This window comes from Magnolia sinica, chromosome 18 (genome assembly GCF_029962835.1).
Source record: "Magnolia sinica isolate HGM2019 chromosome 18, MsV1, whole genome shotgun sequence".
Classification (NCBI taxonomy): Eukaryota; Viridiplantae; Streptophyta; class Magnoliopsida; order Magnoliales; family Magnoliaceae; genus Magnolia; species Magnolia sinica.
This window is the reverse complement of record NC_080590.1, coordinates 61,105,895-61,128,755: the sequence shown is the minus strand read 5'-3', so window position 1 is coordinate 61,128,755 and position 22,861 is coordinate 61,105,895.

Sequence of the window (22,861 nt, the reverse complement as noted above, 5' to 3'; positions counted from 1 at the left end):
TTAACCGACATTGAAAGGCTTGAAAACCATAACCTATACGTTTATGGTCCGCACCTTTTGTCAAGCCCCAAATTCGGAAACCGGGCTCACAAAATTTCCGATCGTCAAATCTGGCGCTGACAGCCTCCGTAAAACCCCATTCTCGGCTCCCAGCGCCCATTCGCCAGGTTCCGATCCTGGGATGCTACGAGGAGGATTTTCAACATCAGTTTGATTCATAATAAGCATAACCAAAGGCATAACCCACAAACAACAACCAAAAACTCCATCACATTTCCACTATGATCAAAAACTTTACAAGTACAATAAGCATAAAGGAAAATACAATGATGATAGACCAAAAGCTCCAAAAAGATCTGCTACGTGCTGAAGCCTCAGCGCTGCTGCGATCCAACGTCACCTGCATGCAACGGTCGTGCATAAGCTTATAGAAAGCTTAGAGGGTGGTGAAAGTGTATGCTCAAGGTGGTAATGCAATTATGCAGTATCAGAGTAATGCGGAACATGCTGATGAATGCCAAGAATACCATTAGCCGTACCAAGGCCATGCGGTGCAAAGAATGATGTCGGCCATACCAAGGCCATGCAATGCAAAATGCAACTCAAGCATACAAATCCTCATCTAAGTCCACATATCAATATAGCTCAAAATCTGAAATATCACCGGGGTCTAGTACACTCCAAGCCAGATTGTCGCCCCATCGCGAGCAATAAGGTGAGTGGAAAAGACCTCACTATCCGCCTGCCAATATCGGGCTCGGTTGTCAATAGCGGACTCATTCCTCGAGCTGGTCAGACTCAGCCTAGCTTTGCCCCCTACTCTCGGGCGGGTAAGGCGGCACCCCCTTCCAACCGACCACAACACAGTGGAAAGCACAACTGTCTGGTAATCGGCACTCAGCGCTCATGTACCCACTCGGTCTAGACGTTGGAGCAACCTCTTGGTACCATAAGGGTTTAGGGACTTTCACCTAGGGATATCTATCGCACCCCATGTAGAACAATATTTCTAGTATCCAATTCTGCCAACCATGATACGTTTGTGGAGGCTACGGCCATGATGTCTCTAGGGCGTATAGTAACCATATTACACAATGCGAATGCATGAATCACACTATCCAGTCATACAGCAATCCTGCGCGTATCATGCGCTCATGTAGGCAACACCCCCTGTACGGGAGCCCCTAAACAATCTGCCTAAAGGCATATGCTATGATCAGTCATTTCTCATATCAAGCATACGTATAATGCATATGATCATGAATCATGGAACTAAACATGTTATATGGGATGGATGATGTTCATAACGAAGATGGGCCTAGACGGCCTACACATTACACGTACGGGCCTATAATGAGCTCTAGGGTGAGTCATAATGCGGACATTTAACCAACACTATACTTGCAATGTGGACATCAAACCAACATTGCTCCCAAGGCATAGCCCGACGTAAACATCATTACATAACCCATGTTGGGATTGTACATTGCAATGGACCTTAGGTACATCTCATTGGGCCTTAAATACATCAATGGCCATATCATATGGGCCTTATATTCATCAAGTAGGCCACATCAATGGGCCGCACCAATGGGCCTTATGTGCATTGCAATGGACCATGACCCGTGGACCTTAGAATGCATCAAATGGGCCTAATCTCATGGGCCTTATGTGTATCAAATGGGCCACACCAATGGGGCCCCAAATGTACATCAAATGGGCCTCAACCCATAGGCCCCAATACATCTTAATGGGCCTTAAACCATGGGCCCCTAATACCTCAAATGGGCCTTACATATATATCAAAGTGGGCCTCAACCATGAGCCACAAGTAAACTGAGATGGGCCTTACATATATATCAAGGTGGGCCTCAACCACGGGCCATAAGTAAACTGAGATGGGCCTCCCACCACCAGCAAAATATATATAATATAGTATATAATATATATATATATATACAATACATACAATATTATATATAATATAATATTATATATATGTGTGTGTGTATATACACACACACACACACACACACACACACGTACACATCCACACACGCACTTACACAACACGCTCACCGTCCCTGGACGGTGGGGAATAACACAAACATCACAGCGGGCTCCACCGTCCGCCTGGACGGTGGCATTAAAACCCATATATCACTGTGGGCTCCATATGGGGCCCACCATAACGTTGATATGCCATCCAACCCGTTAATAAGGTCAAGTAGACCTAGATGAAGGGTGAAAACAAATTTCACCCTGATCCAAAACTTCTATGGACCTAAAAAGGGTTTCAAGGGTAGAGTTTAATTCACACTGTTTCCTATGATGTGGGCCACCTGAGTCTTGGATCAGGCTGATTTTTGGAGTGGGCCCACGTCAGGGAGTGGCCCACCCTATGAACGGGTTAGATGACAGATAAACATCAAGGTGGGGCCCACGGCTACAGCCGTGGGTGGCTGTACGTCCACCCGTCCGGGCGCTGGTGCGCAGGCAGCGCCTACTGCTCTCGGACACAGCAGCAGCAGTTGCTGTGATTTTTTTTTTTTAATTTTTTTTATTTTTCTATGGATCTTATAAGTGGGGTCCACCTCTAGAGAATCCAAGCCGTCCAATAGCCCTCCATGACTCCAGACAAACAAAACAAGCCCAATATTGGGCATATTTCGGCGTATAAACAATCAGGGAAGATTTCAATGGTGAAAACCGCCATTTGGTATGGTATGGCCCGCCAAGACCTCGGGTTGACACCATCTTTTAGTTCAACGCCTAAAAGGAGGTTGGGAACGGAATGGACGGCGTGGATTGAAGACATACATCAAGGTGAGACCAAAATAAGTGGGCCTCCCCCATTGGCTTGGAACCAAGCCAATCTTTGTTTTTCTTTCCAGCAAATGTCCAGCGTCCCTGGACGCTGAAATTAGCATATTCATTAGAGGTGGGCCCTACTTAGGTGGGCCACCAAGTGGGGTATGATGTGGGTACAAACACACAAAGTGGGCCCCACTTGTAGATAGTTTGGATGGAATACATACCTTGTGGTGGGGTCCATTCAAGTGGGCCACACAACTTCATTATCATCACACATTAAAAAAAAGAAAAAGAGAGGGAGAGAGAGGGATAGAGAGTGGGACACGCGTGATGGAGGGAGCCCGGCACTATGGGCCCTCCCTTGCACTAAATCATACATCAAGTGGGTCCCATTACACATAGGCCCCTTAAATCTAAAATCCAACTGTGGAGATCCCTTCTCCACTAAATTAGAAGGTCTAGATGACCCTAAATGTGCAAGAAAAATAAACATCATGATGGGGTCCATGGAGAATGGCCCCATCATGGAATGATCATGATGATCCAAGTGGGCCATCGGCCACATCTTAGGGTCCAAAGTGAGATCCAAACCATTGATCGGTTGGCCCCACTTGGCCTATCTTAAAAACATTAAAAACTACCCTATCAAAGCACCCACCGCTTGATCTTCTTACTCCTTTGGCTTCCTTAGCTCTTTGGCTTCGATTCCAACGGAGGAGATGAGGTTTGAATGGTTGAGATGAGAGATGAAGGGGTAGGAAAGTGGGCCACTTTTGATGCTTGGAAAGCTTGGAGAGGTTCATACGTATGGAATTTTTCTTGCTTAGGGAGAGTTTGAAAATGAGAGAGAGAGAGAGGGAGTGATGGGTGATGGAGTGATGGATGTGGTGGTGATGGGTGTAAGAGGCTCCTTTTTGACTTTTGTGGCAAAAGTTATAAGAAAAGCATGGGTTGTAAGAAACTTTTTGACTTTTGGGGCTTGCTTGGGGATGGGTGAAAGGTGATGTGTACTTGACATGATGGGATTGATGGGATTGATTAATTAATGTGACATCTCGTAGAGATTCTCTCAGGTTTTGCAACGCGCGGCGTTTTCCTCGCACCGAACGCTGGCCCACATCTCCCAACCAGCGTATCGCCTCGGAGCGAGAGTCGCGGCATCAGAACCGCGGCGACGACGCGGTCGCTAAGGTACAAGTCCTGGGTTGAGTCGACTCAGGTTGACGGCATGAGAATCAGGGTCACGCGCAAATACCGGTTAAGGGTCAAAGGTTGCCAAAATTCGACCGTGGAAGTCTAAGGAATGGCACGGTCTAGGATACGGGGCTTACACCTTTCGCTGGTAAACGCGTAACGAACTTAGTTTAAACACTAAGTCTTTGTTTATGGCACAACGACAACCTATAACATGAAACAGGTCAGCTATTTCACCATTTACTCTACCTGAATCCCTAAAACAGATTAGGGTTAGGATTTCTTACCCGAAAATGGAATCAGAATCACTAGTATAGCGATACAGATAGGTCAATTCAGCACGTGGAGCGATGGGCTCAGATACCAGGAACTCTCTCCCACTTTCTCTCTCACTTTCTCTTTCTTTCCTTCTCTCTTTGCTCTCTTCTCTCTCTTAAGGTTGCAAAATCGTATGGAATAAGAGAGAGAGGGTTTAAGACCCTTATATAGGCCCAGAACTGATGGGAATGGCCCCAGGGCCAAGGTATACTTAGGTTATATCCAAAGGGCATTTGTTTCAGGCCAACGAAGCACTTTTGGTGGCCCCTTTTCCACGTGCGGTCGGACTTAAGCTCCCTGACCATGGATCTAGGTCAGGCTGAGTTTTCGCTCCAATCGGGTTTACAGATCAGCAGTGGCGGACTAGTTTCAGTTTAACGGTCACCGACACTCGATCAGGGCCACAAGTACACCGACATGTGTGGGACATTTATCCTGATTCGAGGGTGTATTTAGGTCAGATTCTGATGGTCTGAATCCTTATATTTGGCCCGCAAGCGACACAACTTAGATTACTTAAATTCAGAATTTACTTCTAAATATATTCACGTTTCTCACGTATTTTGCTCCAGGCTCAAGTTATGCATTTCTAGACACAATTAAGACTTGATTTCCGATAGAGTTGTTAAGTCCAGTAATGTAGTCATAACTGTATAGTTTTGCGGTTATCGGATTTTCGACGTGCGGTCCAGTTCCGATACGGAGTTTCAAGGTGCTCCAGAGAGCAACTGGGTTTAGAGATTGATCCTAAGTTTTAGGATATTGTAGTGGTATTGATTCTACTTATTTTGGGTCTTGCAGTTTGTATTTAAAGTGATTAAGGCCCATTGCACAGAGAATCTAGTTTAGCGCTAAATTAATTCTCGTTTAGTTTCTAAAGGATTTTGTCCTATTTGATTTCTGCCTGAGGTGGTACTTGGGCCTTTGTAGTTTGTATAAAAAGTGATCCAAGCTATTAATACTTAACTAAATTACGCCCTAATTGCAATAGAATAAGGTCCTAGGGTAGTTCTACGTCCAAGGATGTCCATTGCCAAGTTGGAAAAAATCTGGGATGTTACAATCTACCCCCCTTAAAAACCAATTTCATCCCCGAAATTGCCTAAGAGGAATAAATAACGATTTGATTATTTCATTTGCCTAAGTTTTATTTATTTCAAGTTTATATGCGTGGTAGGGTGTACATTGTCCATGCTAGTCTGGTACATTTTAGTCTCTACCCCCCTTAAAAACGTATTTCTTTATCTCTTACTTATATCCTGATGGTTTGCTACAATGGATTTCTTTCCCTATTTGGAGTCTTGATGATGATTCCCATCTATTTAGAGTAAGATATTTGTTTTCAATGGTCGACCAACAAGAAGAGACAGTTGTAATGGGCTTGATCCCGATAAATCGATCATCTACCTGACCAGGGTAGAAGGCTCATGTATCCCTTCTTAGTCATGGTGGATCCTGGTCTTCTGCTTGGTCAAAGCAGTGAATCCATTGGTAGTCGCCCAGGATTGAGAATTGGGTCAAGTTGTGAATGTTTCGCAATTGTATATTTCAGTAACTCCGTAGTCCGATCACTCTAAAAGCTTAGGGAATGCCTATCACTGAAAGGTTCAAATTTCTTATTTCTAAGGTTGCCCTTTAGGTCTTGGTCTAAGAGAGTCCTCATTTTGATCTATGTCAGAGGAAGGGGTAAATCAAAATCGTAATAGATCATCCTAAGGAGGTTTCTAATAGTATAGAATTGGCTAAGGTTTCTATTAACATTTGCGGATACACTAACTTTGTTTATTGTGACTTAACTCGTAACTATTGTTAAGCCTATTCTTTAATACGAAGGTTCAACTCCTATTTAGTGACCATTTAGTAACCTATCCTTTCGTCTAACCTGGATCAATTTCCTTCGATCATGGGCCAGTGGGGCAAGGGCCAACCACGCTTCCGCTGCGCCACTTTGATTAAATGGAAGCATTAACTGACCTAACTAGATTGAGCTCATAATGTTTTACCCCCCTTAAAAATTATTTTCACCCTCAAGGCTCAAGGATCTATGTCCTGATCTGTATGTCGGAACAAGGTGTAATTTAGAACCTATCCTTGACATGAAATGGGATACGATCTCCCAATACATTGGTCTTCCTTCCATCGATGATGTGTGTTATGGTATTGGTACATATGGTTATAGCAAGAAGCTAAAATGATAGGTGTTGTGATTGATTCTAGGGGCGGGTGTGAGTTTGCGGCAAGATGTCTAATTCTACCCAAGAATGAACTTTTGCTACGGTCCTGACTTACCTTCTTTAATCATGTCCAGTTGAATACCGTAAGATAATCTATACATTGGTAATGCATAAGGAAGTTGGACAAAACAGGCTAATGGGCAGACTATCCTTCTAAGTTCATATGTAGGCCAGAATGGTCTGTGATTCGGGATCTAATTCCTAACTGTCTGTTGCCCATTTAAGAAATTTCTTGGGCCTAAAAGGAAAAATCTTTATTGGCTATATATTCTCAATACCTCTCAAAGACGAAGTATGAAACTTGTGGTTGTAAGTGGTTGAGCCAACACGGAAGGAAAGTTGTGTAGTGGGTCTAAATCGGATACATGGACCTTCTGCCTAGCTATGACAGAAAGTTTGTCATATTAGGTCTTAATCCTAGTTGATCTCGACTTTCTGCTTGATCAGAGCATTGAGTTCATAGGCAACTACCAAGATTGAAAATTCGATTTAAACCGCGAATACTTCGCTCATATATAGTTCCTCTACATCGTGTTCCCGAGTGTATCAAGTCCTTGAGAAGGAAATTCTAGGGGGTGTGTTGATTTGACCTAACGTTCAATCCGATGAGTTGTTCTCAGAGTGTGACTAGTTTTGAATTAAAGCAAGCTTCCTAAGAGTTATTAAAGAAGCCTATAAGTATTAAGGAAAATTCAACGAAGGAACGAGGTCTCACTCTAACTTAATCATGACAACTAACTAAGTGTATATTTCAATTACCTTAGCATAATCAGTCTTTTACATTCCTTAGTATAACCAGTATCCTAGTCTTAACTTGTGAGTAGCTGTACTCTAATAGTTATAGTCCAAAGTCTATGCTCATATGCTAGATGATTTCGTACCATTTCTAATACAAGAAGATGTTTTATCACTTAGGGTCAAAAGTCGTCTGGTTGAAATTGAGTTGCCCGAACTTGAATTTAACTATGCTTGAGTACTACACATATGCCCATACTATCTAAGGAGGTCCTAGGGTTCAGGTTATTACATCAGTAGATTTCCTATACTGTCAGATTTTTCGAAATCTAGGAGTGTCAACACTTAATGTCGTCCTAGGGTAATTCTATGTCCTTTTTCTGGAACTTTTAATTTTTATATTATTTTAATTATTTTTTTAGTAGTTCATCATTAAGTCCACTTCATCCCTACCAAATTTCATTAGATTTTGTGCTGTAGAAAAATTCTAAAAATTCCAGAAGTAGCAGCTGTCCAAACTAATAATTTTCAGATAGTTACCCCAACGACCTATATTTAACTATATTAAATATTTTTTTTATATTGTTTTCTTATTTTTATATGAAACTAAACTTATCAAGCTTTAATCTGGCTTTTGAATCACCTAAATCGGAGTTATAACGAGGGATATATGATTTTTCAAAGTCAGACATATATTGTAGAATTTTTCTACCGAAAACAGGCGTCGGCCCGCTGCGGCCCTGCCAGGCCCGCTGTACGAACGAGGCCTCGTCGAACCGATGAGGTCATCGCCGGTCTCTGAACCTTCTGATGAGGGGTCACCGGGGGGGCGAGGTCCCCCCCGGGGGGTGCCGGATACATGCGGGATCCACCTCGGGTCCCCCCGATTTGTGTCATTTGGCCCCCGTGTCTGTGTGCGGTGTTTTCGGGTCCAATTTGTAAACCGAAATGAGTTTATTTGACATGCAATATATGATTTTGGGTAGGAGATGCTAATCTATCCAACTAACCTATTTATTTTGTTAGATTCCAAAAGGTTAAGGGTAAAAAACCCATTTTATCCATTTAGTTACTATTTATGGTAAGTTTTAGTTTCGGTATTGTTCTTCATCATTTATACCCTAGGATTAGTGTTTATTATGAACGTGCTTAGAAAAATTTGAAGGATAGGATGGTGAAAGGTGAGATTTCGAAGGAAAATGGTTAAAAAGGGACTTTACGCTTTGGGATTGAGTTTTGGAAAGTTAATAAGGTGTTATGATCGATCCATTGCCTGAGGACATCTATTTTCAGGTTTAGAATTTGTCAACTAATGATTCAAACTCGTCAACTGATGGCCTAGAGGCGACTTAGATTAATTCACGTGATCAAAGATATGTTATTGACTAAATTACAGAATTCAGTCTCGCCTGTTGGCGAAACTTGGGATTCTAATGTGGTTTCTAAATTCTATCACCCCCTTCCGAAATCAGAGTGCGTCGTGTTACCATAACCCAGGTCCAGTTTAATCCAAATCATGCTCTGATACCATCTTGTAACGCCCTGAAAATCGGGGGTCGAGCAGGTGCCCAACTCCCGAGTTCCAACGCATCACTTATGCAACATAGATAATGATGATTAAATGTTGTCCATATTAGTGCATTAAACATGAATGAGATTATACCAAAACAGCATATCATACTCCAGAGACAAGTGAATTTTGCAAGCGGAAGATTGTATTAGATGTATAAGATATATGAACTATAGTAAGTCTCCGAAGTATGATCAGGTTACTAGGTTAAACATATACATGTATACCCCTAAAATGTACAAAATGAATATGCATGTGTGCTCTAAAATACAATCATAACGAGTGTAATGATATCTAGTCAGCATCCCTGTAAGCCCCGTCGATCAGAACACGGTCTACATAGATACGCCTGATAGCTGCATATAGGAGAAACCCTTCTCATCATTATAAAAGTCCAGCTCCGCCTCGTAGGCATCGCCACCACCTGCACTTAAGACAGAGTCTGGTTGGTGTGTACAACATCGTTCCGTAACGTGGGAATGAGTGATCAACTCAGTGGAACAATAAAACATAGGTTAACATATTCTCAATTTAGTCAAGCAGTAATGATAAAATAATACGATCAAACATCCCTAGGTACTCTGATTAATGCAAGAATGGTATGTATAAATGATGCATGCCCTCGTCTGCACTCCCTCTATGACTTCATCTTTCGATCGCGCATGAAATACTTCCTCAGTGCTTAACCTGCTACGCCAAACGCACATGTAATACGGTGCATGAGCGTGATTACCAAGTTCTTATTAGTCCTTTTCATACAGCAGGATTGGGAAGCTAAGGTACCTCCCTTATATCGATTCCCAAACAATGATCCATTCTAGGGTCGTTAGTCCTAGCAATTCTCATACAATGTTGCGGTTCTAGGTCACTGCAAAGGGCTCATCACCTTATCATTGCAGGACTAGTTTGTACTCTGGTTGTTATCGCCTCATCGCAGTCTCAGAGTACACTCGAGGTCACTACTACCCACACCCTACCAACTGGCAGTCTATTTTCGAAGGCTCGTCACCAACCCGACTGGGGACCACAGCCAGGATGCACAAGGGTAGTCCAACAACTCGAATACAGTGTCCCATATCATCGTATTCGACTCATGAGTTTTGGTTGCTCACTGGTCACTACGGGGAGGCTCGTCACCCCAGCGTAGGCCAACAGCTCGACCATGGTGTCTCATACCACCATGCCCGGCTCATGAGTCTTAGCGGATCGAGGTACCAAGGTTAAAGGGGTTTCCACTAGTAAGTTTGGTACCTTAGGTTTAGTGTTCATACATGGTGAATAGACATCGGGTCAATCGGGTTACTTAGTGAGCTTGACTAGTACGAGCGCACGTTGAGTTGACTGACATGAAGTGCGTAAGCACTCCATGTGGCCTAACCACTGCCAACAACTGAAGTACGGTTCGGGTTCATTGAACACGTCCTGTGAGTAAAAACAACCTTAGCCACCAAATCAGAACCTGTTACCAATTGCCTGTACTATTTCATAGTTCCAACCACACTCAGTACCAACAAGAGTTCATATGAGATAATCAAGCAGTAAGTAATTCAAATCCTACAACCATTTAAACATTTTATGAAATACAATATAAATATGAATTCACATATATGCATTTCATAAGTAATCAAACAATATAATATAAGGTACATAGAGGGATTTATGCACATAGTTAAGGTAGTTGAGAACCTTATCTCAACGACCATATACAATACAATTCACCAATTACTTACTCATACAGAAAATTTATCAAACACTTATACTACACCTATCGACATACATGACACATGTTGATTATAACATATATGTAGACAAATCCTCGCAACAAGGAGTTATCACACACATAACAATTCATGTATTTGCATTTCATAGACATACGGACACAAATCATAATTCCATGTCCATTCAGACATTTCAACAAACACATAGACTACACCCTTCAACATACATGACATACATCGGTCATAACATGTATTTGGGTGGATCCTTTCGCCAAGGAGTTGTTACAAATGCAACTATCCCCTATCCATGATAGATAATCATGGCAAACACAAATCCCAATTCTACACGCATTCAATTATTTCAACAAATACCTAGAATACACTATAGTCAATATAGTTCATATATATCTGAAACGCGAAACAAACGACGCATTTGGCATGTGAAATAGCACCCACATCAGTAATAAATCATTAACCGACATTGAAAGGCTTGAAAACCATAACCTATACATTTATAGTCCGCACCTTTCGCCGGTAAACGCATAACGAACTCAGTTTAAACACTAAGTCTTTGTTTATGGCACAACGACAACCTATAACATGAAACAGGTCAGCTATTTCACCATTTACTCTACCTGAATCCCTAAAACAAATTAGGGTTAGGATTTCTTACCCAAAAATGGAATCAGAAGAGCCAGTATAGCGATACAGATAGGTTGATTCAGCACGTGGAGCGATGGGCTCGGATACCAGGAACTCTCTCCCACTTTCTCTCTCACTTTCTCTCTCTTTCCTTCTCTCTTTGCTCTCTTCTCTCTCCTAGGGTTGCAAAATCGTATGGAATGAGAGAGAGAGAGAGAGGATTTAAGGCCCTTATCTAGGCCCAGAACTGATGGGAATGGCCCCAGGGCCAAGGTAACTTAGGTTATATCCAAAGGGCGTCTTTTCAGGCCAACGGAGCACTTCTGGTGGCCCTTTTTCCACGTGCGGTCGGACTTAAGCTCCCTGACCATGGATCTAGGTCAGGCTGAGTTTTCGCTTCGATTAGGTTTACAGATCAGCCGTGGCGGACCAGTTTCAGTTTAACGGTCACCGGCACTCGATCAGGGCCATAAGTACACCGACATGTGTGGGACATTTCTTCTGATCTGAGGGTGTATTTGGGTCAAATTCTGATGATCTGAATCCTTATATTTGGCCCGCAAGCGACACGACTCAGATTACTTAAATTCAAAATTTACTTCTAAATATATTCACGTTTCTCACACACTTTGCTCTAAGAACAAGTTGTGCATTTCTGGACATAATTCAGACTTGATTTCCGAGGGGGTTGTCAAGTCCAGTAATGCAGTCATAACTTTATAGTTTTATGGTTATCGAATTTTTGACATGCGGTCCAGGTCCGATACGGAGTTTCAAGGTGCTCCCGAGAGCAACTGGGTTTAGAGATTGATCCTAAGTTTTAGGATATTGTAGCGGTATCAATTCTACTCGTTTTGGGTCTTGCAGTTTGTATTTAAAGTGATTAGGGCCCATTGCATAGAGAATCTAGTTTAGCACTAAATTAATTCTCGTTTAGTTTATAAAGGAGTTGGTCCTATTTGATTTCTGCCTGAGGTGGTACTTGGGCCTTTATAGTTTGTATAAAAAGTAATCCAAGCTATTAATACTTAACTAAATTATGCCCTAATTACAATAAAATAAGGTCCTAGGGCAGTTCTACGTCCAAGGACGTCCATTGCCAAGTTGGAAAAAATCTGGGATGTTACATCAATCAAGCACAAGGCTAATTCAGGTAATCGTGTGTAATTAGGATAGTGAGCGCATGCTAGAGTTGTACTCAACTTGAGCTCAATTCGATGCTTTTTTATCCAGGTGTCAAGTCAAATATAAGATCAGACCTATGAAGGTTGATCTAATTATTTGACCACATGCGTTGCAATGATTAGGCGATTTAGAATGGAAGAGTTTGAAATTACATGGATTGCTTACCATAGCATGTGCGAAGGTTTAGCGGAGTCTAGAATTATGGTTAAGTCCTAGAAGGGGGTGAATAAGACTACTTTTAAAAGAAAAATTGATTAAAAATAAATTGCCAAATTAAACTGATTTATTAATTTAAGCTAATGAGGCAATTAATACTTAGGCTTTCAAGCGAAAGTGGGTCTAATCACATAAACCACAATGGATGTGTCATTATAAGCAACTAATATATAGAAGAGATAGTGATAATGTGTGTAAGATGAGATCAATTAGATACCTAGCATTCAATCCATTCAAGCATTCATATAATTCAATTAATTAAACTCATAAGTATGAATAGAAAGGTGCATAAATAACAATCCCAAGCATAAGCATGTATAGTAGTTCAGCTACTTAGTCCACTCCCGATGGATGCAACCTCCTTGAGTATACTGGAATTTCACTATTGAAGATTTTAAATCAGATTCACCTATAACCTTTACAATAGTTTTTCCTACGCTAACCACTAACATATACGTACACTCTCGTGTCGAAAGAACAGATTTTTACCCATGTCGGTGGTTCCCACAGAGACTTAGTTGGTTTTCTATCGGTTAACCAACAACCACTAGCAGTCCTAATCCAATGCCCTACATACACTCTCATCAAAGGCTCCATATGGAGACTAACATGTACACACCCATGTCTAGTGAATGCAATTTTAATTCAAGGCCTTATGTACACTTCCACCGGAGGCTCCAATGGAGACTAACACATACGCAAATGTGTCCAGTGAATTCAGTCTTACACAAGAACATATTCAAGTTTAGGTCACATACTCTACACTCAATCTTAGACAAGGAAAGAGTGTTAGTGGACTCCAACAAATGACAACCTTACTTATCAGATTGAGCCCCGTTGTTGAGCTATCTTAAGATGCTTCTTCAATGTTCTCCCATGCTTAAATTATCTTCTCAATTTCTCTCACATTCGTTGATGCAAATGGTTCAGTTCTACGATCAAACAACTTCGATACGATGCTTTAATGAGGTGACCAAGGTGGTGGGAGGATGGTAGAATCTCTTACAACTAAAGGGATAGTTATTTTCCAAACGGGATTCATTTAGATATGTATTTTAGAAGATTCAGACAATGATTTGTCTATAAATTTGGGTCTAATCACTAGAACAATGCAGAGATCATGAACACCTTCATAATTGAACTTGGAATACTCATTAGAGTAATTAATCATAAGAAGGATGTCATGAATCTTTTTGGTTTGAAGTTTAGGATGAGGGATATGAATGGGGGAATCACTTAGGCTCTATTTTTATTTTTATTTTATTTTATAAAAAAACATAAAAATTCCAAGAGCCAATTGTCCATTTTATACAAATCATGTCGCAACGGCTATAAAATGGCTAGTTAACGGTTCTATCAATAAGATCGAAAGGCTCTTCGATAGGATCAAGCTATCTTTCGATCACATCGAGAAACTCCAGGAATTTTCTGTTTAATTATTGGTTGTTTCTTTGATTGTATTGAGCTTGTCTTTAATTTTATCGAGCCCCATCGATTACTTTTCGATAGGATCAAGAGCCACTCAAAAATTATTGTTTGGGTTATATATTTTACAGCAGCTTTGCACCTCTATAGCTTGTCTAATCATGTTCTAATAAGTATCCTAAGCCCAAGGGATGATCAAATAAAGGTTTTATTATTTTGGCATGATCATCTAGAGGTTAAGGTTTTTTAAAGTCTAAGTTTAGGGTCACCAAGGCACCTCAATTTACCTTTTCTTCACTTCTTAATGCTTCATGTCTTCATGTGTTTTCGGTCTTAAGCTTCCAAGAGCTTAACCGACCCATTAATATACAAACTCATGTGATTGACAAATAGGTGTACAAATAAGTATACTAATAATTTTTTAATTTATCAATTCTGTGACAAAAACCTAACAAATACCTTGCCATAGTTCATACCAATAACAAACCAAAATACCAAAAACTATTATATATCAAATATAAATGATTTACAACTCAAATACACAAAAACATGTAAACTCTTGCAATGCTCCCCCTCAAATACTTTCCCTATCTCCATCAATTTCCTAGAACAACAAACAGAATCTGCAACATAGAATTCAGCATATTTTGGTGGGACTATTTAACAAAGAGTTAATTCCATGAATATAACAATAAAAACATAATATGAAAAAATCTCTAAATTAGAAATACACCTATAAGTACATACTAACAAAGAAATATGGTGCATATAACATTAAAACATAGAGCATGCATCATATGGTCATTCAAAATATATACCTATTAATTAACAATAACCAATGATATTCGAGCAATAAATATGTGATACTGAAATTAAGAAACTTTTAAAGCTTAAACTATTAAAAGGGAAAGGTTGTAAAAAAAATTAAATTAAATTAAAAAATCCCCTGATTTACCTTTAAGCACAAAATGATTCTCAAATCCTCAAATTTATTTATAAGCTCAGAATAATTAGGCTAAAATCCTTTAATTTCCTATAAATCTCATATAGACCTTCTAAGGGTACCTATCCCTTTTCACAACCCACTTGGGTGTGAATTTCCTGGGACTCAAACTATATTCGAGAGAGAGTGTTTCTTCCTTGAACGTATCTCTCTTAGGTGAGGTCATCTTTAGAGATATATGTTTAGTAGAAAATTTATCTATATGTGTCCTACCTTGATTATCATTATCCTTAATTAAAATTTTCTTCATTTTCCCCATACGATTTGTCATTTTAGATGAGTTGGAAACTCCTCCCTTTCCGGCAATCCTTTAGGGATACATCTCAATTGGTTTGTTGATTTCTCAGTCATGACATTTACCAATTTAGTTTGTGACTGAGATGGATTGGGCCTTTTTTTAAATCAAACATTTAAATTTTACGCGCCCAACATCTCCACAAGCGTGGCACACAAGAAAGACTCTTGATATACTTACTCAAGTAGACGAGCCCTTCTGAACTACTGGAGGGTAGAGGATATAGCAATTGTATTTCAATTAAGTTCAATACCTCCTTTATTCCCTAAAGACTTACTCCATTCATAAGTAGACATTGTTCTAAAGCTCTTATGGATCTTCCTCTAGACTATTAAGTCCTTAAAGGGCAACCTGCTCTGATACCAATTGAAATTGTTGTCTACCACAACACTTGGGGAAGCTTGGAAGATCTTAAAATTATGGCTAAGTCCTAGAGGGGGATGAATAGGACTACTTAAAAATTTATCAATTAAAAACTAATTTTCAAATTAAACCAATTTAAACTAATAAGGCAATTTACACTTAGGCTTATAAGCCAAAATAGGTAAAATCACATAAACTACAATGGATGCATCATTATAAGCAACTAGTTTATCAAAGAAATAGTAATCTTCCATGTGAGATGTGATCAATTAGATGCCTAACATTCATATAATTCAATTAATTTAACTCATAAGCATGAATAGAAATGTGCACAAAATAAATCCCAAACACAAGCACATATAGTAATTTGGCTACTTGCCTACTCTACTCCTGGCGACGCACTCTCCTCGAATGTACTGGAATTTCACTATCGGAGGTTTTAAATCAAGTTCACATCTAACCTTTATAATGGTTTCTCCTAAGCTAACCACTAACATACACGTACACTCTCATGTTGGATGAAGTCTAACAAATGACAACCTTGTTGAATTGAGCCCCATTATTGCACCCACTTGAGATGCTTCTTCAATGCTTTCACGTGCTTGAATCTTCTCAAATGCTCCCATATTCATCGATGTCGATGGTTTAGCTCCACGATTGAGCACCTTACATATGATGCTCCAATGAGGGGACCAAGTTGGTGGGAGGATGTTAGAATCTCCTACAACTATATGGATAGTTGTTTTCCAAGGGGGATTCACCTAGATTCGTGTTCTAGAGGATTTAGACAAAAATTTCTCTATAGATTTAGGTCTAATCTCAAGAACAATGGATAGAACATGAACACCTTTATAATCAAGCTTGAAGTGCTCATTAGAGAAGTTAATCACAAGAAGGATGTCATGAATCTCTTTGGTTTGGAGTCTAAGGTGAGAGATATGAGTGGGGAATCTCCTAGGTTCTACTTGCGCCAAAAACCCATACAAAAGTCCAAGAGCCGAATGCCCATTTTATATTAATCAAGTTGCAATGACTATAAAACGGCTAGTTAATGGCTCTGTCCATAGGATCGAAGGTGACCTCACCTTCAGGGAACACTAGGAATTTTCTGTTTAGTTACTAGACTATTTATTCGATTGTATTGAGCTTGTCATCGATTTTTTCGAGTTTCATAAACAACCTGTTGATAAGATTGAGAAATACTTGAAAACTTTTGTTTGGGCTATGTATTTTACAACAGTTTTTCACCTCTATACCTTATTTAATCAAGTTCCTAAAAGGATCTTAAGGCCAATGGATGATCAAATAAATATTTCCCTATTCTGGAATGATCATCTAGAGGTTAAGGTTGTTTTGTCTAAGGTTAGTCATCAAGGCCTCAATTTACAAGTTCTTTACTTCTTGATGCTTTATGTCTTCATGTGTCATCGGTCTTTAGCTTCTAAGGGCTTAACTGAGTCACTGACACACAGACCGATGTGATTGACAAATAAGTGCATAAATAAGTGCACTAATAGGGTTAGTCCTTTTGAATGGGAATTGTTTGCCTTATGCTAAGGACCTTTCTTTTAATGGTACTAGTAGGCATTGTGTTTCTCAGTGGTGTTATAATAGATGGAAGGGATTAAAAACTAAAAGCTAAAATGCCGATTTTATTAATTTGTTCTTAAAGCTTAATATAAGCAGCAAAGAAATAAAAATAAGTAGAGAAATAAATAGAAGATAAATACTTATGATTGCTTATATGGATAAAAAATTGAGGCAAATAGTTAGCAGGATGTGACCAGGGTATGACCTCCTAAATAAGGACTCAGTTGATCAGAGATTCAATGATAGTAGGTCTTGGATATTTATGTTACTCCTATACGAACTGCAGCGATGGCGCGAGACAACAACGATTCTAAGCTATCATAAATTTTGGACATTCTGTAGCAGGGTTAGACAAAAGTAGAGGAACTAAAAAGCAAAACTAAGATAAGCAGATTTGCACTATGTAGAGAGGTTGTGTTTGGCATGGACTTTGAGCTCTTCATCGTGTATTCATTTTATAGCTCGAGAAGTGGCAACCCTTTCAGCTGTCCTATCTAGTCCAGGATCCTTGACATGCGAGATCAAACCATTTTCAGATCTCCTTGCCAGCTTGGCTACAGAAATCCCTGAATGTTATGGATCAGTCTTATAATAACCCAAATTAATCTTGACCGTCTAATTTTAACCATTGATTGATGTACCCAATTAGTCCGATATAACCATCGATCTACAAGATCAACTGGTCCAATTTGAACCGTTGATTTGGACATATCCAATCTGATTGTTCATTAACTAATAAATCCAACTATACATTTAACCATCCATCCAAATACACAACCATCAAACCGTCCATATGCTGAAATCATTGGAATACTTGTCCATCCATCTAAACTAACCATTCATCTCATTGATCTTGTGGCCACTTACAATTCTACCTGTCCATCTCACCACCGATCACACAATAGCTCATCTTGTCATATATTTACCCGTCCATCTATGTATACATCGATCCGTCCATCCATCTACATCATACATTTATGCACCATTGAATACATCACAACCACACACATGCACCAAACACATCACATACATACCTCTCACGCACACACAAGTAGCCCATGCATGCATCGCATATTTCATATACCCATTTCACGACATACAAATTTTCTATGCACATACATGTGGCACGCATGTGGTTTGCATGTGTCACACTACAATGCATGTACAAGCTTGCATGCAAGTATACAACATGTATTTTAAAAAATAATAAATAAATAAATAAACAAAAAAAATGTGGTTAAAAAGAAAGAGAAATGGTAAGAGATTAAAGCAACTCTCTTTCGCACATGCCACATGTGTGAAAGGAGCTTATAAAAGGGGAGGCATGAAAGAGATCATGCATTGTGAAACGTGAAGTGGAGTGTGTTGTGACGTGAGGTGAGGTGAGGAAGTGAGGAGAGAGAGAGAGAGAGAGAGAGAGGGTCTTGCTGGTTATTCACATGAGCAAGAGAGAGAGAAAAAGGACAAAAGAAAGGAGGAGAGAAAAAGGAAAAAAAACGAAAACAAAAGAGGAAAGAGAAAAAGGAAGAGAGAAAAAAAGGTAGTTTTTGATTATTTTTTTTTAAAGGTGAGTATTCTCTCACCTGTTTTTTTTTTTTTTGGGTTATATTTTACTAAATTATTTATTCATTCTCAAAATTTATTTCTATTTGGTTTGTTTAAAATAAAATAATAATAATAATAATAATAATATTATTATTATTATTATTATGTGAATAATCTAATAAATATGTTTGCTCATCTTGGTTATAATTATAATTATTATTAGTTTTTTTTTTTAAATTCTTACCATCCTTTTAAATATTCGAATAATCTAATATATATTTTTGGTTGTCTTTACTAACATGCCTTAATTTGACTTTAAAATTGATTGATTGTTAATCTTGCACTAATAATCCCTTTTTATTTAGGATTTATTATTATTATTATTATTATTTTTATTATTTTTATTTTTATTTTTTGCTAAAATCATTACAAGAATCTTTAGTTTAATATATATAATTATCCAAACTCTCATATTTAAATGGATTGTGTTGCTTATTTATTTCCCTACACGGAACTTTGATCATGTACAGTTTATGTTGACTTGGAAATTTTGATTTTGGTTTGGTAAATTATGTACATCACTATTAAGGATTGATCAAAGAATAGCGGGCCATTGAAGACTTTTAGAATATTTAATTTATGCAATATTAAAATCATACATCATTGAAATAGTTATGAAACGCCAAAAAATAGGTGAGGTGATCAAGTCTTTTGGGTTGAAAATCCCTAAAGCATAAATAAGTAGGGCGATCAAGACACTTGGGTTGAAAGTCCCAGAAACCCAACTGGTACCTCTTGGAACCTCTACCGTACCCTTTGAGTGGGTGAGCATGTCAGGATCGTAAAAGATTCCTGTTGTCAAGTTCGGTAGGGTAGTAGTCTGACCAGCTAACATACAAATGGGTCCCTCACTAAGTGCCCTCTAGATGGGTGAGCATGTCACGCAAGGAGTTCCCATTGCCAGGCTAGGTGTTGTATTGTTGCGGGTGTTGGGCGATCGGTGTAAACTGGCCCTAGTGTTAAAAAGAATAAACAACACTTGTTATTATGGAGTATAGCATATGTTGATTTCAATCATTTATTTTTCTCTGAATTTACATTGAAAAATCTTGTCGATTAATCTCATCATCTGTTGCTTTACCTAAACAGGTATTGTATCTTTTAGTACAATTTTATTTAGATTATATGAGGTTATTTTTGAAACCTGTGTTGAGATTACTCACTAGGCTTCGCAGCTTACCCTATCGGGATTTTAAAATTTCTAGATTGGGATCTCATGAAAGAGCTTAAAGAGATTTGCTTTTATATTTATATTTATTTTTCATTTATTTAACATTTTCTAAATAAGTTGTAATGAACATTAAGTATAGTATGATAGTATGGTGATAACATGTGTTTGGTGATAATCTTGAATAGTCGGAACATGTATATTTTATTCTTTTCTAAATAAATGTTTGATTATTTAATTTTTGGATGGTTATATTTTATGAATGAGAATCATTTTGTCAATATATGTATGGATTATGAAATGTAAACATATAAAACATAAGTTATGCCTTCGGGTACGGAATCGGGGTTAGATATACCCAAGTGCCGGATTTCGGGGCGTGACAAGTCTGGTTGGACTCGTATTCCTCCTTGCATCTTTCTATTTCCTTCCATTTTGAGAGGAATCAGATCCTTAAATCTTTGTGCTTTCTATGAAAACACTGATCATCTTTAGGAAAACTTCTCGTTTGGGTAGGATTTTGTGAAAGGCCCTTGTCGAGCATATCTAGTGTATAGCGTCAATTCTCTTGAGACTTTTCGATCACGTGCATAGACCATATGACCCAACCAGTGAACCATAAACCCTGATCGGACATTATAGGCTTCCAAATGGCCGAAGCCCGTTGGACTCGAAACCCCCATCATTACGACCATGCCACTGCCCCAATCATGGTGGTACCACCCATGCGTCAATGCGATGCACCGATAGCGCGTTATGACGTGAAGAATTGAAAACACACTTGTATTAGAAGTAACTCTTAGTGGGTTTAGGCCCATATTTAATGAGCTTAAGAGCAAGCCCATTAGGATCCATGTTGCTAAAAGATAAATAATAAGATACCATCCACTAAAAGATGGAATAGCCCTCTAGCACATGTGGAGACAAAAATGCTCCCCATACCTCTTACAACTCATCATTACCCAAGACCATGCTTCTTTCACCAAATCACGACCCATCCCATGCCTCTTGCAACCTTAAAAATCCATCCTTCCAATGCAAGCCTTCTTATATTGCCACATCATGACCAACAACCAATCACAACACATTCTTCTTCCACCCCACATTTGAAAAGGCCGAGCTATGAGTCCTAGAAGGGGGGGGGGGGGGGTTGAATAGGACTATGCCAAATTCAAAAAATAAACTGCAGAATTAAACAAATATAAATAAAGATAGCAATCAAACAATCCCACAACGCAGAAATATAAAACAACCTCAAGTGTACAAGTATTGAAAGGTTGATACAGATGTTGTTCTAAGGACAACCTTACACCAAAAACCAATGGCTCATGGTTAGACAACCTGATTCCTAGAATGGTCTGTGTATCAAAAACTCAAACTGATAAAGAAATAAATAGTAAAAGAAATAACTAAGCTATTACAACATTCCCACACTTGTATAAAAAGAAATTACAACATTCTCCACAAATGCATAAAGGGAAATTTCAACATCCAAAAAATGAAATAAACAATCAATCACCACAAGACCAGAAATTATAGTGGTTTGCTTGTGTGTACACCAACTGTTTAGAAAAACAGCCACACAACTACTCCACTCCTAATATCCTCACACAGTGGATATTAGCGTTCACTATGAAAATAGGTTTTTCAAGGTTCACCCAAAACCTTCACAATTGTGTCTTTCAAGTGGGCTTACACAATTCAAAAACCCCACACTCTGAGTTTTCTGGATCACCTCAGACAGATCAAAAGAAAGAGATTTTTCTGGCACAATCTCAATGAAACCAAAAGAATGAATTTACAAAACTGTAAAATACTTATCTGGATATTCTCCTTTTGATGTAGCCCGGAAGAACCAATTCGAAGTAGAAGTTTAACGTAGAAGTTCAATGTTCACACTCACTTGTGAAAAGGTTTTAAGTTCTAAATTGATTTTAAATTAAATCACCTTGGGCTAGCTTGATTTGATTTTGATTTCAAGAAATAGGAATACTTTAATCCCTATTTTAAATAAAATTAGAATGCAGAATACAAAATCAAATGCAAAATGCTAATTAAAGAGAATATAAAATAAGAACTAGATAGCTTAAGAATATCACTAACTTTTCTCTCAGAGCGGTGTATTAATTTTTCTTGAATTGAATATCAAACTCTGAAATTCGTTCTTTATTTATAAGTATAGAAATCGCATCTTCGACTGGTCCTGAGGTCGGTTCAACTGGTTGAAGGACCAATAAATTTTTAAAAATTTGGGCGCAATAAGATCAGACCGTTCCACCACTGGTCGAAGGACATGCTCAACTGGTCAAGTGGCCTCCACGATTGGTCGAGTTTTGTCCACAACTGGTCGTGTGGAACTCAATTTAGTTGTTGGACTTTGAGTTGAGCCTGCAGGACTGGTCGAACACTATTCACATGAGCGGTCGAGCAGTCTCCAGAACTGGTCGAAGCTTTAACAAAAAATCCAAAAAATAAGTAACAACCTTAGGACTAGTCAAACTTAGTCTAAGACTAGTCGAAAAACAGACTATGCATTTATAAAATGACCCAATTAAATTATGTATTCAAAATGACCTATCATATGGTCAATCTAGGGTCATTCATACCTTATAAGCAATGTATGAACATTGAATCTTCTTTTGCTTCAGTTGATAGTCATTTTTTGAAGTTCACGAAACTTGAGATCTTGACATATGATGAAGCTTGATGAGACCTTTTGAAGCTTGAAATTGAAGTACTTGTCTTGTATTCCAACTTGAGTTTTGAGTACCAAAGTGAAGACTATT